This window comes from Balaenoptera borealis, assembly GCF_965194805.1.
Source record: "Balaenoptera borealis genome assembly, chromosome: 19".
In the NCBI taxonomy this organism is placed as follows: domain Eukaryota; kingdom Metazoa; phylum Chordata; class Mammalia; order Artiodactyla; family Balaenopteridae; genus Balaenoptera; species Balaenoptera borealis.
The window spans coordinates 28,938,015-28,961,778 of record NC_138878.1 but is presented as its reverse complement, the minus strand read 5'-3'; the positions used below and the strand labels follow the sequence as shown (position 1 = coordinate 28,961,778).

Here is a 23,764-nt window from a genome sequence, read left to right as displayed (position 1 = left end):
TTAAAAATTCAGTCACTGTAGTGAACCATATGAGTTTTATAACACTAATAAAACATTTTATTTAAAACATTTAAAAACATTTAAAAAATCATATCTTGATTGTAATGTCAACTGTTCAGCTGCTACAATGCAGAGTAGAGTATTTTACAGGAGAGGTGACAGAATCCTTGGAAAGGCCTAGACAACAGAAGTGGCTTTCACCCACCTGCTAAAGTCTGCAAAAAATCCACCACTGGACTTGCGTTCCTTTCATTTCGTGGTTGTTAGTATTTGTAGAATCTTCTTTAGACTTGAAGGGATCTTGAGATTTAGTCCAACAAGACTAAATATTCCACAAATTTCCTGCGTGTTGAGAAATTTAAAAACGTAAATTTAAAAACTTAGGATGGGCCGAAATACTGTAAACAAAGACAAAAGACAAAGGGTAAAGTGGGGAAAATATTTGCCTTAAGGGCTCGTTTCCTTAACTGACAAAGGCTCTATATAATTCACTTGGAAAAAGACACACCCAGTGGAAAAGCGGGCAAAGGATATGAATAGGCAATTCACACGCAGAAGTAAAAAATACAGACAGGGAACACATGGATGAAATGGTGCTCAATCATATTCATAATTAAAGACATACAAATCAAAGCAATTGTGGAAGAATGGATCTCACCTATCATGTTGGCCAAAATGAAAATATCTGACAATATCAAATAGGCACGCTCACCCACTGTGGGTAAGAATGTACTGGTTCAACTGTTTTGAAGGTCAGTCTGGAAATAGCCATCAAAATTGTGAATAGACATAACTTCCAGCCCAGCAACTCCACTGCTAGCAATTTAATCTAGAAAAATACTTGCAAAAGTACCTTAGACTAGATGGACGAGGCCCTGCAGTGCAGCATGACCTGCAATATTGGAGTCTGGAAGCAACTTCAAGGAGCACTGCTCCAGGGGGCTGGTACCCACGACAGTGCAACCCAGCAAGGGAAGACCATGGCAGCGGTGCAGCGGCCGGCGGGCCAGCAGGGCTCTCATGGAACTCTGTCTGCAACATTCCACGTGCCCAGTTTAGGCCTCTGCGTGACAGAGTAATTGCAGAGCCATTTTGCAATGGGGCCACTTGAAAATTGGTTTTTAGGGAATAATCTCTTATGGTCTTTCAGGGCTCCCCAGAAAACTGGTGCTGCAACAGCTCAGAGTGACTCCTAACTCCAAGGAAACCCTGCCGGTGTGTCCAACATGTGTTAAAAACAGGTACTGTCGGTCTGATTCTCAGTGCAGTGTCACATTTATGACACACAGCCAATGAATTAAATCCCTTTTGACATGCTACACCAGCCTCTGACATACTGCCAATGTAAAATGACACAATGTATTGAGAATGATAATATTTAAAACTATGGTAATATGTAGATCCAAACAACCAGCATGTAATAACACTTTCAAATGTTAAAATGGAATGATAGTAATCACTTTGTCCCATTCTGAAAATGTATCTTTCTCAGAATAACAATAATCATATATAATAATAGCTACTAACATCTACTTAATACCTCTACGTACAGACATTGTTATAAAGACTTCATATGGATTATCTCACATCCTCCTCACAACAGCCCTCTCAGGTAGGTACGATTAACACCCCCATTTTATAGATGAGAAAACCAAAGGCCAGAGAGGTAAAGTAACCTGCCAGAGGTCACACAGCTGCTAAGTGGCAGAAGCTCCTTTAGCAACATGGTTACATACACCTCCTTTTAAAGGGATCCAGAAATTTCAATGGGCCTCTTCAAACTCACTTCATAAGCTAGATGATACCTCTGACACACACACTGAAAAAGAAATACAGAGCATGTAAATGGTATGCTTGGCTTGCTACATGGAAGTCATCAGGCCAGTGACTCAGCTTTCTATGAACCTCTGTTTCTTTATCTTTAAAATGGAGATAATGATAGTACCCTTATTACAAAAATTGTGGTGAGGATTCAACACTGTTATGAGCTGAATGTGTCTCCTTCTCCCCCATCCTAAATTTATATGTTGAAGCCCTAATCTCCAGTAGCTCAAAATGTGAGGAGATAGGGCCTTTAAAGAGGTGATTAAATTAAAATGAGGCCATTAGGGTGGGCCCTAATCCAATCTAACTAGTGTCCTTATAAGGAGACAAAGGCACCACGGATGCTCACACACAGAGGACAGGCCACGTGAGGACACAGCAGGAAGGCAGCCATCTGCAAGCCAAGGAGAGAGGCCTCAGATGAAACCAAACCTGCCCACACCTTGATCTTGGACTCCCAGCCTCCAGAAGTATGAAAAAATAAATTACTCTTGTTGAAGCTACTCAGTTTTTGTATTTTGTTATGGCAGCCCTGCAAAATAACACAAACACATTTAAAATGACTATCATAGTATCTGGCAAATAGTAAGTGCTCAATAAATGGTTTTACTATTAGTTCAGTTATGAATACACACACACACACACACACACACACACACTCACAGCCTTTGTTTTGGCTTAAGGGACATGTATCCTAAGGTACATTATCTGAAAAAAATGCTTCTTTTCCAAACAATAGACATTTCATGAAACCTTAATTAAAAGACTGAATACAGTTCACTCTTCAAACTAATACAGTCTACTTAACACTGGTTAAAAGTCATTTACTATTATATGGCATCATATTATGATGTAAAACTGCATGTGACTTTGGAAAGTTCCTTTCCTTCCTGGTACCCATGTAACTACAAGGCAGCACATGTAGTCAAGTCCAGGCTGGAAACTGATGCCATTTGGACAGAAATACACAAAAGTCATGACAAAAGGAGAGTGAGAATATCCAAACATAAACCAGTGTAGAGCAAAAAAAGTAGACCTCTGAAATTTCCTTGAATGAAGCTACCTAGATCAGAGCTGGTCTATAAATGTCATCTCAAGGGCCAATTCCAATCCCTTGACTTAAACTTGTGTTGAGGAAAGGTTCCAATGACACATCTGGGCTTGGGAAAGAGTGCCAGGGTAGATGAGGAATGGCTGTTTGAACATGGGGAGAAAGATAGTTACATCCTGGATCTGGACATTGACTGATGGGTCCTTCTGACATCCATCTTTTAAATTTAAGGCCTATCAGAGATTCAGGCTATTGTGCATATTGGATGTATTTCAATACTGTAAGTCAGCAATTTTGAATTCACTAAAAAGTCAATGTTTTTCTTTATACATCTATTTCTTGGGATGTTTAAGCTTTATTATTTAAGAACATAAGGAGAACACTGCCTTGAGCCAACAAAGGCCATTAGCCTAATCACTGTTCGGGTTGCTCTAAAACTCAAGCCAACAAATCCATCGACTCAGAGAAGAGGAAGACAGTCTTTCCTCAAAAAGTCACCAGGGTAGCCTTTAGGTTACCACCAAAAAATAGGCGTGTGGCTCACACACCTGCATCAATCTCTAGGTACTGTTTAACTTAACTCCTGATGAATGCATGTTCTCGTGGAGGAGGCCAGGTCATGGGATGTGTCGTCCCCTGGAATGTTAGAGGGACATACTGGCCCTGCAATGCCTGAACTTCATTTGTTTCTACACAGAGGACCAAAGCTCTCACTGTGTGCGTCATGGCTGATGCAGCGGCCAGCCAGCCCCCCTGTCTCCTCTGGGACCCCAATGGAGAAAGTCATTCCTAATGATCAACAATTAGCATTTGCATCCAAAGTTCCAAGCCTAGTTGTCTACAGTAAGGTACTAAGAGGTCTAAGAATCTGGGTTTAAGCCCCAAATGGGCCAATTAGCTTGACACAGAGAAACCTCCAGCTCCACTCCAAACACAGTCCACCCTGTGGGTTAGACAGAGGAGAGAGAGACAGACAGAAACCCAGAGGGACAGAGAGACCGACTCAAGTCAGGTTCAGCACCAAAGGGCAGGTGCCGCTGAGAGGGCCCTGCCCCCTTCCTCCCCAAGATCATCACAACCAATTCATAGTCCACACTCAATATGAGGTTCCTTAAAAAACTAAAAACAGAGGTACCATAGGATAAAGCAATCCCACTCCTAGGCATCTATCCAAAGAAAACCATAATTCGAAAAGATGCATGCACCCCAATGTTCACTGCAGCACTATTTACAATAGCCAGGACATGGAAGCAACCTAAATGTCCATCAACAGAGGAATGGATAAAGAAGATGTAGTACATATATACAATGGAATATTACTCGGCCATAAAAAAGAACAAAATAATGCCATTTGCAGCAACACGGATGGACCTAGAGATTGTAATACTGAGTGAAGTCAGACAGAGAAAGACAAATATATGACATCTTGCTTATATGTGGAATCTAAAAAAAAATGGTACAAATGAACTTATTTACAAAACAGAAACAGAGTCACAGATGTAGAAAACAAACTTATGGTTACCAGGGGGTAAGGGGGAGGTGGGTAGGGATAAGTTGGGAGACTGGGATTGACATATACACACTACTATATATAAAATAGATAACTAATAAGGACCTACTGTATAGCACAGGGAACTCTACTCAATACTCTGTAATGGCCTATATGGGAAAAGAATTTTAAAAAAGAGTGGATGTATGTATATGTATAACTGACTCACTTTGCTGTACAGCAGAAAGTAACACAACATTGTAAATCAACCATACTCCAATAAAAATAATAAAAAATAAATACGTATCACTGCAGAAGGAAAACAGAAGATGTCTAATGTTCTAAGTTAGTCATTGTGTCCTAAACATGTGATGCCTATAGGGTCTCACACAGTTCCTTACATGCAGGTATGTCCAGTAAGTATCTGTTGACTGACCACATTTGAAAATAAAAATCAGCCTATTACTGTTCATTTGATCTAACAAATTTTGCTCAAATCTCATTAAATTGGTTGGAGGAGGTTGGCTCATGCAGCAATTTATTGTACTGTGTTATGAGTTCTGCCAAAAGTTTGCAAATTAAAAAAAATCAATTATTATTTTAAAATTTCATTCAAACTATAAAGTAGAACAAAATAAGAATTATGTTGGTTTATTTTCAATGTCGAAATGATCTAGAAGACTTTAAAGTCCTCTTCAAGCTTTAAGAAATTCTAACAGGCAAAACAAATTTGTTTTCAAAAATTCAACAGGGTAGCTGCTGTTAAGATGTCCCCCATCAAGGAGTGTCCAGCTTATATTTATTCCAGCCTCATTCCTGCTTTCCAGCTATGCACAGCGAGGGTTTGTAAATGACATGTTTCTTATGCCATTCTGTAAGCAGTGCCTTCTTGGGCTGGCTTTGCTTGCCACCAGCAGAATTGCTATACTGTGGAAAACATTCCAAATGACTGGTTTTTTTTTCCCTGAAAGATGCAAAGAGATGAGCTTTCATATATAGCAAGGGATCCCTTAACTGATTCAGCATACTTTGCACATCTGTTACAGGAACCTTTCCCAATGGAAATTACATTTAGTTATGCTTTTTTAAAAAGTTGCTTCTAGGAGAATGCAATCTCTCATTCAAATATCGGGGTTTCTAGCACCTTATCTGAAGAAGCCCTCAAATTCCTCTGCCCTTCTGATGTCTCCTGCATGGCTTTAATAACCAGAAAGCACAAAGAAGGAAAATGAATTCAGGCAGCGTAAGTGGTAACCCTCTCCCACATTTCCTCTTCTCTGCAACCCTGTGGAATGCTTTTTGAAGTCAGAAAGAGCTCCATAGGAGGTGAGGGCTGACTTTGGCTGCCAGCAAGCAGAAATGTTCAGCTACTTAACACCGGGCCACATGTGGCAGCTAGAAAAACATCACCAGGACTTGAAATCTACTTACTTCAGTGGTAATCCCCTTTCCTTCAAATCTTTGCAAACCTAAGGAACTATGGGAGTAGGTGAACTTGGAGGGAAGGGTGGGGAGAAATATCCTGTGATTTTAGCCCAAAATTTGTATCATATAGTGAATCTTGGAATCATGTCCTGCCGTTTTTATTCCACATTGTCCTCTGAGTCTACAGTCTCGGGCCGCGCGTGTTGTATTTAACACAAAGCCCAGTGGCACAGGGGATTTGGAAAGCTGACCAATGGAATATTAGGTGTTTTATATCAACTATAAGTCAGAAGGAAATCTATGTCAGAGTAGATTCCCAAGGTGCCTTTCTCAGGATAAGCACTGTACTTACTTAAGTCACTCTGGTGTATAGCTTCATTCACCCTGTGGACAGAGGGCTGCGTGCACTTGCCAAAAATGATCTGGGGCCAGTTTTTGTGCCCTTCTTTGCCCTGGTTAGCTACAGATTCTGATCCTACTGTTTCCTGTGAGGCATCAATGCTAAATGCAGTGCTCACCGTGCAAATGATGCGTGGCTGGAAATGTCAGGCTTACATTTTCTCCTCAGTGCCAACAGGAGTTGGACCAAATAGATGACCTCTATGATCTTTTCTTCCTCTGAGATGTCATGACTCCAGCCAGTGATTCTGTGATGCTTAAATGTAGAGGGAGGAAAACATCACAGAAACCAGTAGAACATGACTATACCAGCAGAAGCTTTCGCATCAGACAGACCTGGGTCCAAGTTTTAGTTCTCTCATTCATGAATCCCATGGACTTGAGTGAGTTACTCATCTTCTCTAAGTCTCAGTCTCCTCACTTATAAAAACAGAAATAATAGGGATAATCTACCCCAGATGGGAATTAAATGAGATTATGCATGTTGCATACGCAGTATGGTGCCCGGCACATAGGAGATGCTCAATATATGTGCGTTGTCATTACTAACATTATGAATCAAGTCCCAGCCCCAGAGCACTGATCTACACACTTTTCTCCAAGAGGGACAGGGCTTAAGTCATCACAGCTGGAACACAGATGTGGGGGAGTGAGGAGCAGACATAATCTTCCTCTCTGCATGGATCCCAACTTCACTCCCTCGTAAAGCAGTATGTGGTCCCAGATCTGGCACTTTAAAGGCAACGTTGGGTGCTTCTGATGGCAGCTTCCTCCAGGCCAGAAGGAAAACGTCACACTTCTTCCAGTCTAGAACAACCTAGCTCTGCTTTGTTTATTCACTCAACAAGTAAGTATCAAGCAGGTGCCAGGATTTGAGTAAAGAGTGATAAAAGATAGAGCTTGCAGCCTAGAGAGGCCAAGAGACAATACAAGAGGGAGAAAATGGAGACCCAGGAGCGGCTTTCTGAGGAGGTAACAGTAAAGCGAAGGAAGAGACAAGGGTTCCAGGCAAAGAGGACACCAGTACGTAAGGAAAAAGAGAGAATGAAGACATCACTGCATGAAAGATATCAAAGTCAGCTTCAAAGACGTCAAAACAATTTTCAAAAGTGGAGAGTGGGTGGAGAGTGATAAGTTGGCTTTAAAGAGCAAAGGAAGCTAGAAGCTAAATTCTGCAAAGGGGAGTAAAAATGAGAATGAAGCCCATGACACCTAAAGGCTCAGGAATGGGAGGAAACAGGTATGGTGGAGCATGGGGGCTGAGGGTTAAGGTGGAGACAGGCTCCAAGTCTGTGTACACAGCAGTCAGACTCCCAGATCTCCTCCCCTCTCATATGTATTCAGGCAACTGTTGGGGGCAGGAGACATTAAATTAGAGACTCCAGACTCAAAGATACCAGGCAGAGAGAAGGGCTGCAATAAGGCGCAGGGTTTAAAAAAGTTGTACTGAATGGGGAGCTCCCTGGGCCCTTCCTCCTCCCTGCTTCCAGAAAGTCAGCCACTAAATCATACCTCCCAAAGAGGAGATTGGAAGGTTCATCTCTTGAGACCCAAGCCTAAGGAAAGGGAGGCTTTCAGATCCAGAAGTTCAAGGGTCCCCCAGAGCCAAGGATGCCTTGCCACTTGATCATCCAACAGTGAAATTCATCCACCAACAAGCTCCACAGATGAGCACAGAGCTCCCATCAGCTTCTGAGCACCTTTTTCTTAAATATTATAGCTAATGACTACAAGACATTTGAGGAGATTCTCCAACATGAAAGAGAAAGACCTAAATTTACAGAAAAATGGGATCTGGAGGAAACTTGAGACCATGCAGAGCACAAAAGGAAACAGTGCTTAAAATCAAGTTATTAACAACCTCAGAGAAATAAGAGAAGATATTATATTGATGAAACAAGAACAGGCAGTTAAAGAACAGGAGCAATCAGAGTATAAGACAGAGCTCTTGGAAAAGTGTGACACCTCCAATAAAGACATTTTCACATGAAAATATTTTACTTCCATCCATATTTCTATAGAAAGCTGTGGAAGGATGTGCTCCATGAAAATGAGAAGCAAGAAAGAAGAAGACATAAAACAAGAGAAAACACAGACTCCAACACAGGAAAACATAAAGATAAGTTTCAGGATGACAACCAGGTGGCAAAGCAAGAAAGCAATCGATCCAAACTGGAGAAGGAGAAAAAAACGTTTCCAGAGAGAGTTCCCTATAAAAGAAAAACTAAATAACTAAAAGAGAATTGATAAATTATTATCTGATAGATATAACTGCTTAGAAACTGTTGATAGTGAATAATGGGTTTGACGGAACACATGGAAACTAATCAAATATAGAAACAAGTCCATTATTAGCTTCAAGAAAAAAAAGTTTAAATGATTAGGGAAGTATAAGTACACTACTTTTCCCAGCAGTAAAAACCAAATTTAGCCAAAAATTATATTGCGAGAATGAAGTTTTGGAGCAGTGGGGATGGTAAAGTAACAAAGCCATATACTCATATGTCACGAGTGGAAGTCAATAAAGCATTCCTATAAGTGGTAAGCAAAGCAGAAATCATATTATTTAGAAATGTGAAGGCAAATAATAGAAGAAACAGCTAGAAATTTTTCAAGGGTTATCTCTGACGAGTAGAATGGGAGTGAAGAAGGGCAAGGTAAAGACCTTCCGTTTTTCTTTTAGGGTTATTTCATTGTTAACTAATTCATCATTGTTACCCTGATGAAAATAAAAATTAAAAAGACAGGAATAGATTAACAGAAATACCAGAGTAAACCACAATCCAAACAGGTATAGGAATAGCTACTATGGAAATGGAGGTCGTCCTTCTGAGTGGAGTGATGAAAGAGCAAACTCAGAGATGACAGATATGAAAGACCCAGAGTGAGTGATGGGCAATCTCTCAAGATCACTGAAAGGCCCACCTGGAGAACAATGGATTCTGTTAGCAGGACTGGGATTCCGGGGAGGCAGGTGAGGCCCCTAGAGTGCCAAATTCAGGAAGGCACTCACTCTCAGCAGCATGCAAGGTCCGCCTGACTTTGCAGACACTGACAGTGACCAATTTTGCACCCTCTGGGCCTCCCTTGGCCCACCCTAGTGCCAGCCTTTCTCCACACTCACCCACCCTCACCCATAGGTACAGTGGGTTGTAGCAGCAGTGTTTGCTGCTGAGAATTGCTCACCAAACGGAAGGAGAAATGTGCCTGGGGAAGGCTCACTGCTTGAGGGCTGGAGCAGAGGGAGAAGCAAGAAAAATGTGAAATAACCCCAGACTCTTCAAAAAAAAAAAAATCACAAGGAGCGCCACCCTAGGGAAAAGGCTTCCTTTAGTAATCAAAGGCAACAAAGAGAGAAATTTTGTATCAATTAAATGTACAATCTACCGAGAAGATACAGTGGAAGCAAACCTCTACCCCATGAAACAACAAAGCCTCAAAATATATAAACACATTATTGGAAATACAGGAGAATGTCTGAAAACCACAAGCTCCTAGAGACTGACAGGTTAAGATATATGGAAAATAAGAATGCAGAGTATTTGAAAAACACAATTAACAAGGTTGATTTAATAAGCAGACTTAAGATACTTTTCCTAAAGAGAGCATGCACATTTCTTTAAACCTGTAGAATGTTTACAAAAATTAACTGTTTGACTACAAAGGAAATCTCAATATATTATCCAAAGGGGAAATCATATAGGCTCTATTCTCTACCTATAATGAAAAAAAATCTAGAAATAAACAATATATGGATAGCTCTCTCCTCCTTACCTGTAGCCACCCCCCCCAAAAAATATTGCTCTAACCACTTATTTTTTAATGCTATTTTCAAAATAACTCTTTGGTTAAAAAAGAATAAAAGTGTAAAATTATGGACTACTCACTTATGAAAGACAGTGAAACGAATATATATAAAAACTACTGGACATGGCCAAAACAGAAATTAGAGGATGATTTATAGCCTAAAAATATATATTAAAAACTAAGAGAGAGAAAATATAAATACACTACACATTCAGCTAAAAGACCCAGGAAAAAGTCAGTCATATAAGCTAAAACAAGTAAAAGGAAGAATTAAGATGAAAGGGAAATCAAACAAGTAAAAAAGAAAGCATATCAATAAAAGCAATTTTTTAAATATACTTAAAGACCAATAAAGTAAAACTCTGTCAAGTCTGACAAAGACAAAAAGTGGAGAAACCAAAGTAAACTACATTTGGATTAAGAAAGCAGACATACTTAGAAATATGGGGAAGATTTTTAAGTGAAAATATTATGTAGAACTTTACAATGATAAATTGAAAATCTAAGTGAAATGATCATTTTTAAGAATGTTTAAAACATCTAGAAGATGATCAAATATTTACTCCCTCTCCTCATCTCCAAAACCAAAACAAAGCATATATTCATTCATTCAACAAATATATATTAGCTGTTATTCTGAGATATCATAGGGAGTAAGGATTAGAAAGATTCATCCCTTCCCCTAAATTAATCTATAAATTCAATCTATTCCCAATAGAAATCCCAAAGGAATTTTAAAATGAAATTTGCAAGCTGATACAAATGTTTATCTGAAAAAGCAAATGTATGAGACATTAAAATATCTTTTGAAATTTTATATTATATATAATTTTATTATATAATATTTATAATATCTATAACTTTTATAATTTAAGGTTGAGTATTTGATAGAGACTATCTTTTTAATTATAAGATTTTAAACTTACTTTTATGTTACAATGGTAAAAAGTGTGACGCTGCAGGATTAGACCAGTGGAATATTCCAGAGAATTGGCAATCCAGGGACATATAAAGGTGGAATATAGCATTAGACAGAGATTATCTTTCAAACCATAGAGAAAAAAATGGACAAATTACGAAAGTAACCTGTGGGTGTTACTAGAAATAAAAGGTTTGATCTTTATTTCACACTGCACACCCAAATAAATCCCACTTGAGTGAAAGATCAAAACTTAAAAAAAATTAAAAGTAGTAGAAGAAAATGTAGGAAAACATACTTGTAATCTTGCAGCTGATAAAAGGCTTCATTATACCTCAATCCATAAAGCAAAACTTGGTAATATTAAAATAAAGTAAAAATATAAGCAACAGGCTTAGAAAAAAATTTGATAAACTATAACAAAGAGTCAATAGCCATTATCAATAGAGATCTGTTGTAATTTGCTAAGAAGACAACACTACCAAAAAACGAGCAAAAGACAGAAACTGACCAATTCTCAGAACAAGAAATGCAATGGCAATAAACATATGAAACCACATTTGAACTCACTACTTAGGAAAGATAAATAAGAAGAAAAAACAAAGTATTTCTCCAGGCACACTGGTTTGGTTAAGCACTCAGACTGGTGTGCCAGACCTCCTGCGTTTGAGCCCAGGCTCTGCTATTACCTGCCTGTGGCCTTTGGCAAGCAACTCAACCTCTCTCTGCCTCAGCTTCCCTATATGTAAAATATAGATTATAATATATTTTAGCTCTTTATTATAATGATGCAATGAGTTAATACCGTATATGTAAAGTGCTTTGAATAGCACCTGGCACAGAGTAATCACTCAATAAAGGTTAGCTCAATATCTTTTTATGACACATGCACAAAGATGCACACACACCTGCTGCAAACACACACACACTCAAGCACAATCAGAAGTTCACTGCAATGCTATCTGCCATAGCGGAAAAACTGGAGGTGACCTCAAATGACATCAATAGGCAATAGATAAATTTTATACCTCTAAAATACGAAATGACAACTGGCTATGAAAAAGAATGAGGAAGATTTGGACACCAGTATAGGAAAATATCTATGATAAATTAAGTGTGGGGAAAAAGCAAATCACTGACTTCTATGGGGTGATCCAAATTATGTTCTTTAAATACGCTATGTGTACTATGTATAAATAAATAACATCTATATGTGCATGTGTATAATATGCACAGAAAATGTTATGAATGCTTGATATGTTATCAAACTGTTAGCAAAGGTGATCACCAGAGAGGGAGGATTGGGGGAGAGGGTGAAAGGGAGACTTTATCAAATAAATTTCTACATTCTTCTTCTCTCTCTTTTTTTAAAAATAAGCATATATGTTCTAAACATTACAAAAAATAAAATAGAAATCATGATCAGTTAGAATAAATTCTCAAAGAAACTGACTCAGACAATGGTAAGCAAAAGAAAATTATGAAATCAAAAAGTCCTGCAACTTTTTCTTTTTTCAAGAAGACAGAATGATTGGCAAAGGAATTAGTTGAGTTATGCTTCAAAGAATGTCAGTTTAGCTACGGTTTTTCAAGTACTTTGAACATGGACTAAACATGTCAAAGTCATACATCTCTCACAGACAAAGAGTCTATAATAAATAGTCTCCATTAATTGTTTCCATTGTCCATAATATTTTGTAAGTTTTACATCCCCGGGAAAATAATGTTTGCCAAATTCAAACCAGGGACCTTCAATACTACTTAGAGGACATAAATTAAAATGAGACCGACCTAAGCCAGTTGTGTTTATCAACCTGATCTCCTCGGAAAAGGAGAAATGAAGTCAAATACCCTTTAATACTACTTATTAGTGGAGTAATATAATACATTTTGACAAGTTGAACAGTTGTAACAGGCGGCCATTAAAGTCTCTACAGGGCCTGTTTGGAATGAAAACAGGAGTGAGAGACAGCTCTATAACTGGGTTTTAAGAATAGCTCAGCCATCAACTATATCCTAACCAAGTACTTTTATCCAGTTAATTTACGGAGGGAATCCCTTAGGGTCTCCAGCCGTCTACCACTGTAGCTCATTAGAGTCTAATATCCAACTTTTCTCATTGTAACACTGAGAGCATTTACGCTTAAAATGTAATTAAACTTAAAACAAACAAGATCTTTATTCCCTGACAGTCCTGCTATTTTTAAATTGACAAAGGCATGAACTTACATAGGATTATTTAGAAAGCAGTATACATTTCAGCCACTTACGGCAAGACATTTGCCCAACTGTTCATCCTCCGTGCAATTAGAAATCTAAATACTTGGGTAACGGGTTTCTTTTGGGAATTAAACTTGCAGATCTCTTACAAACGAGTAATGTGGTAAGACTTGCTGTCCAATGAAGTGTCTTATTGAAATATCCCAGGCCGTTTCACTTGTCACAGCTGTCGTTTCAGCCGCTTGCACTCACAGTGTATAGCTTTCATTACGAAAATAGAAATTTGTGTCCTAAGTGCTGTTACATTACTAATGCTAAATATTTAATTCCCTGGGGTTCCAATTATGGTTGAGCACTGGCAACACTGATTCTACTTTTTAATAACAACTGTAAAAGCAATTTGAGCATTTTTCAATTAATTAAATACATAGTAAACGAGTAACCTCTTGTCATTTTGCCCTCCAGGACCCGAGCTAATTGGTGTAGAATAAAATGTTTTGAAAATTAACCAATATCCCGGTCTGCACACTGTTATACCATTAAATTATAGTTTGCAAAATGAAGTTTGTCTTCTAATAGTTTATGCTCAGTATAGTCTGCAGATATGAGAAGGTACCTGCGTTTTCTGCACTTAACCGTGCCTCTAATTAGAGCAGAGTTGAAAAGCTGAGTGTCATTCCTCTAAACACCAGTCCGTATCGATAATACTTTGCATTGTTCACATATAAATGCAACATAGGAGAGTTTCCCAGCTTTCAGGGTGCATACAATTAGCTTAAACAGTTTTAAAAGTTTATCCATAAGAATTCCTATTGTCAATTATACTCACAGGAAAAAAGTTCAAAAATAAATTTTTAGCTTTCTTTCACGAAAGAAAGTTACAAATCAAACATCTGGGAAAGTCCTTCTTTGCTAAACACTTTGTTGAAGTTTCTCCTTCTGCCATAGAACAATGTCGTAAATAAACTCTAAATTGGTTTCTCAGCTTTAAAAGGATGGTGAGGATGAATCATAAAAGCAGATGCTGTTTTACCCACATTCTAAAATGAATCTTTTTCTGAAGTGCAATGAAACCTGATTAAAGACACCATCTCCTTGCAGAAAAACGTCTCTGACAGGTGTTCCTCCAGCTCCAAGTCTTGATTGGCCATAATCTAAAGTCCATACTCGGAGAGTGAATGCCTTTTTGGCAGCTGTCTTTCTAACAGAGATGATCCCCTAAACAGGTTTCACTGAATTAGGGATCTCCGCAAAAGCACTATGGTTCATGGAAGAAGACACAGAAAGTGAAATGAATCACTCTGGGAGAGAAGGAAAAAAATAGGGAAAATTTAATAATTTCCATACCAATTTTTAGGGTTTAAATTTTTAATATTTCTAAGATGTTAGTAACATCTTTGAGAAATGAATTTTAATTACAGGATTAACTTGATAGCACCAGTCTGTTAATATAAATAGATCGGCCTAAATTTCCGATTTTTAAAAAGCTAAAATGGATAATGAATTAGAACATTTTAGAATTTGGGGATTGGGTTGACTTCTCAGGAAGCAATCTCTACTCCATCAGCAAATACACACCCACACACCCACACATATATAAATGAAAAGAAAAATATAAATTTGTTAAATGTTTAAATATTATTCTATTTGGAATGTAACATCTTAATAGACCTTCAAAAACATTGGTTTAATATAACCTATCATTTACAATTCTTAAAACAAAGAGCAATAGAGTTTGCAAATGACAAATTAAATCCAGTTATGCAAATTGTTTTTGCCGAAGACTAATTGTTCACAGCTCAAAAACAGCTATATTTTGAAATCTGAAAGGAAACTTGTGATTTGGATACAAGTGGTACAGATATATTGTTTGTATTAAGAAATGGATCAGAATACACTCCCAAACTCTTTAGCATCTAGTTTTGAAAAATAATAATTTTCATTAACTGACTACTCATATGTGGCCAAAACCACTAAACAAAACAATATTTGGTTCTCTAAAAACACTGGACAATTATCTACAGTAATAACTAATGCCACTATATTTAGTACCAGAGTCCCCAGGTTATTGGACACAACTGACCATCAGTCCTTGGATCCCAAACCGGCAGTCTCCAGCCCTCCAGCAGCAGCAGGGTGACGGCTGGTTGAAGATGACAGACTTCTCCCTTAGGATCACATGCCAATCAAGTTCTCCTCCTCTCGCTTTGGAAGATCTGACACTTCACATACTCGGAGGGGTTGGCAGCCCCAACTACACACTGAGAACTAATGTGTCTGCACACTGTAAACTAATAAGTCTCACCTCTTACTCACCAGTATGATAACTTAGGAGCTAATGGGGGAAAACCCACAGGTCTGCGAAGCAGAGCTGCTGAGCTCAATCCTGAGAGCGCTAACAGCAGTGTGACCTTGGACGCGTCACTGGACACCTCTGCACCTCTGGTCTCCTGGCTCTGACATGGGGGACAACATGACCACCGCGTTGTTCTGAGGATCCCATAAGAAAACACGATGAAACCCTGCGAAGCACCGTGGAAATGTCTGACAACCACGTTTCTAGTCTAATGGTCACCTGCCAGCATCTTTAATTATTTTTCATTGTTTTTGTGCAAAGAAACTAAAGTAAAACATATATGTAACGCATCCATAATGACGTGCATTAAAAAAACTAGAATCATTAAGGGCTAGGCAGTTTTGACTAGAGATGCTTTTTTAGAATTAAGGCTCTAGCTTTAGTCCCAATAAATTACAAGCCCAAAGAGCGTATGTTTAGCATTTTATTTTTTTTAAAAAAGGAAAAAGATGCAATAGGATAAAGAAGAGAAGGAAAATTTGCAGGATATTATCATGATATAGGCATCATTTAATAAACTATGAACTTAAAATGAGGCCTGTTTTAAACCTGATTTTCTTTTCTAAGGTGTATTCAACTAGCTGCCTTAGTTCCCAGACACAAGGCTCAGAGCTCCCCTATCCTGGCTAGAATCAGCTTCTGCAGAGCTTTGCTGAGTAGAGAAGCATGTTGAGGGGAGGAATTACAGCAGATCTGCCCCATTTTACCACCCGCTGGCTAGAACGCAGAGAACCGACAGGCTAAGGAGTAAGAGTTTTCAGGGAGGCAAGGGTTGCTTGCAAGTTATTAATACACAACTGAGGCATCTGACCCATTAGTGGGTCCCCGGAAGTCCTTTCTCATGCCTGCCTATATTCTCATGAGTTCCATCACCTGCTTTCCAAGTCCACAGAAGTATAAAAGCAGTAAATTGAAGGGCAGAGGGAAGGCTACCAGGAGGGCACGTGAGAAACACAGCTGACAGCCATTGAAGAAAGACTGGTTTAAGAAATGCCCATGAGAATTAAAAACCACCACCAACAACAAGAAACTAAAAACAAAAAAGAACACCCAAGTCCTTTAATGAGAGCTGAGTCACGCAGTGCAATTCTTACTGAAGACCATGAGTTATTATCAAAGTTCAGTGAGACTCTACCTTTTTTTCAAGATAAGAGGGACAGGTATGGTCCATTTTAAAAAGGTTTCCATCACAAATAGTTAATGTTCATTCTTAAAACTTGGCTATCTTGAATAACCTATTCCCTGAGGGTTCCAGATTATCATGGTTTTTACTGTAGTTAGTTTTATGGTTAATGTACTGTGGTAAAAATAAATATAGCTTAGCCTAAGCGTCTCCACTGAAAATATGTATGTCATAAAATGACAAATAAAATAGGTCAATAACCAAACCCACAGTAAATAATTCAAGCACTAAAGTACATAACATTAGAATAAACTAAAACTAGCCCTCTTCAACACTGACGATAAATATATTCAAAATGGACTTTTCAAAATGAAAAGTGAAAATCTCCAAAGGTAAATGGGAAGAAAAGAGACATAAAATTACTAATTTATACCCTTTTGATAAAATCTAAATAATCACACACTACACTCATGAGAAGAGGCTGTAGGAGAACAAACCTAGCCTATGCATCTGGGTGAGGATCTAGTAATATTTCACACCATTCTAATTTAATTTCACATCATAATGGCCTAGTAGGTGCTCAATATATTGTTGTTTATCTGAAATACAATTTGCAACTGGTCTGGTTGTCATATAAATAAAAGAAGCGAGATACTGGGAATATCACCAACTTTTCTTGGGGATGTTTAGTTAGACCTCTAAGACATAAGGAAAGGGAAAGAGTTCAAGATTGTAAAGGAAACCACTCCACTGCTGGCTGTAAAGCACACATTGATTTTGACCGCATCTGGGGGCAAAAACTGCAGGGTGAAGAATGTCCCATCCTGGTTATTTTTCAGAGTAGGAGACTGTGGCTGATCTAAAGATACTCCAAATAGCACCAGAAGATGATGAGGACCAAGTGAGAGTTCCCCCGTCACAGCTGGCATGAGCCTTGCTACTAGGTCGTCCTGTTTGGTCAGGCCACAAAAGATGTCCTGATTTGTGGCTTTGGGGAAATAGGGTAGCAGGGTGACCTCTATGGGGCCCCTTGGGGGCAGAGGGAGGTGACAAAGGCTATCATAGCATTAGCAAGCCTCCTCTACCTGCTTCCCTGGTGCTGATGATGTCAGGGTTTTAGTAACCCTGCTGTTTTCGACTTTAATTTACATGGCTATTTGGTTTGAGCATTTTATAGAGTATATGACCATCTGAGCCATTTGAAGCAGGTATACTTGCCTTTAATGTCTACTGGCCTAGTTTATGCATTGCTATGCTGTCTACCGCTCTGTTATCTCAAAGATAAGGTATCAGTAAGCTGTGCAGTTTTTCCCATCGGGTGTGAATTCTAGACAGTATACTGGGCCATGGACGTGGGCATCCTCTAGGTCCCCATCCTTACCCCAGTTTGTGAAAAGCTTAACTCTACTTTCCAGGTCCAAAATTCACATAGCCCACCAAAAGGTAGTCAGAGCACCAAGGATATTACCAAATCACTTTATGGCAAAGTTTTAGCTCTCATATAGTTCATAGTCAGAATCTCATGTGTCTATCTCATAAAGACCTGGGTTAAGGATGAATTTTACAAACACTTATACATGTTCAGTGTATGCCACTGCATCTTAACACTCCACCAGTAAAGGACATTTCAGGCTGCAACTGACTGGCAAGTAGGGGCAGATTACTCATTGTTTATGCCATTTTGAAGGAAAAAAATCCAGGAATTTAGAAACTGTAAAGGTAAACTTAGCGAGGCCTCCAAAGGCTATTTAAAGACAGGGCAGAAGAAAGGGGACGTTTTCTTTCCTTTGAGCAGGGGTTGGCAACTACAGCCCATGGGCTAAATTCAGCCTGCAGTCTGTTTTCATAAATGTTATTGGAACACTTTTGTAAAAGTGTCACTGGAACTCAGCCACACCCACTTGTCTATGGCTGCTTTTGCGTTGCAATGACAAAATAGTTGCAACAGACATTGTCTGGCCCACAAAGCCAAAAATATTCATTATCTGGCTCCTTCGGGAAGAAGTTTGCCAAGCCCTGCTTTAGAGGCTCTCTCTCTCTGAGAAGGATGGGAACACCCAGGAAAGCTGCCCCAGGAGAGCCCGACCTTCAATCGCCTCTTCTCTGGTCTCCCCCAGCCCTGAGGCATCCAGATGCTAGTTTCAGTGTTATTTGGTAATTGCTCCTACCTAATGGCCTGAGACACATCCCCCTTTCCAGTTGTGAGATGCCCAAAGAAGACACACAAGCACGTAAAATCATCAGAAATGTAGCAGAATCTGTAAGTTTCCCTTCCAGCTCCACACTCACCCCACATTGATTGAGCACCTGGGCCCGCCTCACCTGTGCATTTGACATCAAATGCAGGAGAACCCCCAAGAGGATGATGTTAAAGGATATGTGGGATTTCACCAGAGAACAGTGAGAGCAGGGAAGGCCTTCCCAACAGAAGAGGCCACAGATGCGCAGCTGCTGCACATGCATGACTGAGGTGGCAGTGCACGCCGCGATCTACTCCAGGAAAACCAGCTGCTGGAGAGAAGGGTCACAGGCTGGAGTGGTAGAAAACGATGTGAGAGGGGTCCTCTGGTCAGGTGGGGAGCAGCCTCGGGAGTGGTGCTGAGAAGTGGAGGAGCGTTAGGCAGGTGTCTCTAAAGACTTTAAGCAAGGGGGGTGACATGATCTGATCTCCATGTTAGGAAGATCACTCTGACAGCAGGGGCGAGGTAGGTGGGGGGTGAAGGATGTCTACGCGCTCCCATACGCCACTGTATCCTGCCCAGCACAGCCACTCTGAAAGGCCCTAATCACCCTTTTCTTTGCACTCCAAGCAGTTTGACTTTCTTCCCCTGGAATCTCAGAGCACCTTCTGGACAACTGATAAAGTGGTATAATTCCCATCCCCAATCATCATTTTCTTGACTGCCTCCCAGTTCCATGCTTCTCCACCTATCTGTAGTGAAGGGCCAATCGTTTGTTGTCTTTTTGTTTTGCTTCTAATTTCCAATCTTCTGCAGACCAATATTTTTGTAAAATATAAAATCGTGCACTCGGATATCATGGCAAAGTCAAATCGCCATGTAAGTTTCTAAATGCTTTCTCTTATTATTTGGTATTTATCTTGTCACAGGCTGATAAATGTTTGTGGATTTCTGGTTTCTGGTCCAACACGTAAGGAGCTTAGATGTCACCAACTCCAATCTAAAACAAGTAAAATACTGAACAAACTGAAAAATCAGCCAATCTCGTGAGATCCGTAAGAGAAGTGCGGTTACAGGGCAAACTTCTGCCCCTAAAGCTGGAGTGAGAGACAGATGAGTACAGCAAATCACAACTCACTAGAGCAGAAACCCGTAAGCAGAAACCTCCATGGGAGCCAATGGCAGGGTGGGAGAACCTGAACTGTAATTGCCCAGTTGCTGGAGGCTCAGTGTGGACAACCCTGAAGGCAAAAGTTCCAGGGGGGCCCAGTCACAGGGAGTTCCCGCCCTTTTGTGAGTTTCACCTCCAGGAGCTCAGCCAGGTCCTCACACAATGAACATCCAGGAAAAATCCCCTCATGCTTCTGGCAGGGGGAGGGGAAAAGGAAGCATTTTTGAAACGTGCCAGAGCTTTCTTCTTAACAAGGTCTGCTCTCAGGAGAAACTATTTTCACAGAGCCTAACCTGCTAGGGTTTTACCAGAGCCTAACTGACCTGAAGGAAAAGGAATACCCACTTCCAGCTGGCCACAGCCTTCCGCAGGGAGGAAGGGAAATATGTAACTGAAGCCCGCTCTAGCCACCTTGTCCTACCTAAGGGGGCGGGAGACTGAGTGTGAACCTCAGACAAGAGGTGCAGCAGGCTCATTAAAAGACAGAGACCTAATCACGGGTCTATCTCATTCCTTGCTGGTGGGAATGCAGAACAGTACAGCCACTTTTGTAAGACAGTTTGGCAGCTTCTTATAAAACTTAATACTCTTACATATGATCCAACAATAGCACTCCATGGTATTTACCCAAAGGAGCTGAAAATTTATATCCACACAAAAACCTGCGTACAGATGTTTACAGCCACTTTATTCATAACTGCCAAAACTTGGAAGCAACCAAGATACACTTCATCAGGTAAATGGAAAAACTCTGGTACATTCAATGAAATATTATTCAGCACTAAAAAGAAATGAGTTATCAAGCCATGAAAAGACAGAGAGAAACCTTAAAGGCATATTACTAACTAAAAGAAGCCAATCCGAAAAGGCTAAATAACTTGATGATTCTAACAGTATGACATGATGGAAGAGGCAAAACTATGGAGACGGTAAAAAGATCAATGGCTGTCAGGGGTTAGTGGAGAGGAAAAGGATGAATAAGCAAAGCACAGAGGATTTTTAGGGCAGTGTAATTACTCTGTATGATACTCTAATAGTGGATATATGTCATTACACATTTGTCCAAATCCACAGAATATAAAACACCAGCAGTAAACCTTAATGTAAACTATGGACTTTGGGTGATGGTGTCAATACAGGTTCATCAACTGTAACAAATGTACCACTCTGGTGGGGAATGTTGACCCTTTTGAGCAAGCGAGTCACAACTCCATTTCTTAGCTACTCAGGAATAGCCAGCAACTACTGTCCACATGTGCTCCAGTCCCCTGATTTGAGGAACAATTCCAACTAGCCCCACCTCAACAGATGGAAAGTCAAGGCAGCCTGAATCCTTTCTTTTTCTTCCTCCTGTGAACATGGCTGTGCCCTCTGGAGGCATAAATGTTCATTTTTATAGGATTTGAGAGTCACAAGTTGTCCTCGCAATGTATGTCAACTATATTAAACAAACATGGACAGAAATATCATAAAAAGCTACCTTCAGGATTTATAACCCTCCAGCTAGACTATGAACTCTGTGAGGGAAGGACCATGCCCACTATGGTCTCTACTCGATGGCCAACACTGTCCAGTACCCAGTACATGCTGAGTAAGGACTTGTGGGTGAATGTGGGAAGTAACATGATCCAGATAATGTTACTTACTAATCACTTAAGCATATGTTGTAATCCAAACTCACCAAGCGTCTAAAAATGAAAATATTCTCCAGTGCTTTTTTCCTGGAAATGTTTTGCCCCTCCCTCTCTATCTTTAAATCCCTCTGCACAAATGAAATTGAGTATACTTAATCCACTGAACGGTTTAGGGAACAGCTATAGCCAGGGATATTCTTTCACTTTCCTTCCTTCGTATCCTTCTGAACCCCATCTTTTTTTAAAAACAAACGCTGCCCAATAATATTGAACGGTTCATCTCAGACTTGCTTTTCACAGGACCATTACAGCTGTGTCACACAAGAAAAAAAGGAAAACAACATTTAATAATGAAAGAAAACACATTTTGGGAGAAATGTGCCTTTCAGAGAAATGAAAACGAACGGATATGAAAGAAGAGATTGTGTTCCCTGCCTGCTACTAGATCGTGAGTTCCAAATCCCCTGGATATTCTACTAGCATCTCACCATCTGCTCAGCCCACACTGTCTTTCCTCCCATTAGACTTCCTTCTCCTAGGTTCCCTGTCTCAAAACACCACTACCATGACCTAACTGCTGCAGCCTTCTGGACGCCCTCGTTGACAGGCTTTTCCTTTACTCCCATATGTAACCAGTCAGCCACAGGTCCTTTAATTTCTAGCATCTTAGTATCTCCCATCAATCCACCGACAGCTCTCCTTCCCCTGGCTCCCGCAACTATTCTCACCCCTGGACAATTACTTGCAAAAACCACCGAACTAGTCTCTCACCACCAGTCTTGCTGGTCTCCAGTGTACTCCCCATGCTGCCACCAAACATGATACCTCCACAACGCAGAGCTGGTCAGGTGAAAGTAAGATGAGGTCCAAGCTGCTCTCACGGGCGTATAAACCACCCTTTGCAGCCTGGCCCCTGATTACTCTCATCTCTCCTTCTAAACTCCGCACGCACCTCTCCTGCTTCTTTCAAACTCCTTGCTGACTCCTGAAGGCACACGCTCTCCCTTGTATTTCTTTGCTCCCTCTTCCTTCAAGGCTCAACCCCAATGCCCCTCTCCTCCGGGAAGCCTTCCTTGACTTTGCCCACCCTCCGTCAGGTTTGGCTGGGGACTCTGCCCCTGGGGTCCCATGGCGCCTGGCCTTTCCCTCCCACCGTGCTGTGCTGAAATGGTCTGTTTATGTCTCTGTAGCCAGGATAGATGCTAAGCTCCAAGGTCCACAAAGGTAAACACTGCATGCTGTTCACCATTTCTTCTCCATGCCTGAGCCCAATGCCCACATTGATGAATTCAGGGAACATATTGTATTCATATTTGATTCCCTGGGTTTATCACAATGTTAAAACCCAGCAGGTATGTATAAATAGTAATGAATACATGGAACATTCTATTGGTTAAAATTCAGTTCTGAGATTAACATACTTTAACTTGTTACTTGTACCCATACTGGATGACAAAATGTTTGTATGACGTGTACAGATGGCAAGTAGACATTTATTTCTGATGTGTATAGAATAAAATATTATGAAGAATAGGGATGTGATACAACCAGCTGCAGATTGAATTTCCAGAACTGGGGACAAGCATCTTCAAGATGGCAGCATTTGCTGTGGAGTCAAAAGATCCTTATTACCACTTAGTAGCAAGGCATTTCATCTTCCTGGGACTCAAGTTTCTTCACGTGAAAAACACATCTTCTCCAGCTTCAAAAGCCTGCAAGTGGAAGCTGCCTGCTACTTTTATGCATGGAGTTTGCAAGGTGTTTTGAATAAAAAGACTCCTGGAAAAAACAATTAAATAGTCTGCTAATGTGTCTTGCAACTGACACTTCAGTATATTCACACGTAAAGTTTAAAGATGGCAGGTAGGTTAAGGTAATTTAGCAATAAGTTGTTCTAAAAACATTTTGTGGAGAAAATATATATAAACAATTATAGACAAAATTATAAAGTGCCTCGTATTTTAAAAGAATATACAGAGAATACAGCAATCACAGCAGAGTCAGGAAGTCTAGTGGTAACCAACCTATGATTTGCAGTATTTGTAAAAAAAATATTTTTAACTGTCTAAAATGCACCATTTTCTTTTCTTTTCTTTTTTTCTTTTTTTTTAAACTGCTAGATAAACAGTATTACAAGATGATTCCACAGTGCTGGCTCATTATACA

At 39.9% G+C, this 23,764-nt stretch overlaps 1 long non-coding RNA gene across 7 annotated transcripts in view; it reads right to left on the bottom strand.

Annotated features, from left to right (window-relative positions):
• Window positions 1–23,764, bottom strand: part of LOC309616497 — a 50,173-nt gene that overhangs the window by 10,810 nt on the left and 15,599 nt on the right. For all 7 annotated transcript variants that reach the window (XR_014237499.1, XR_014237500.1, XR_014237501.1 and 4 more), the window contains exon 4: window positions 206–23,377. This is a non-coding gene — a long non-coding RNA (uncharacterized lncRNA). The remainder of the gene's footprint in view (window positions 1–205; window positions 23,378–23,764) is intronic.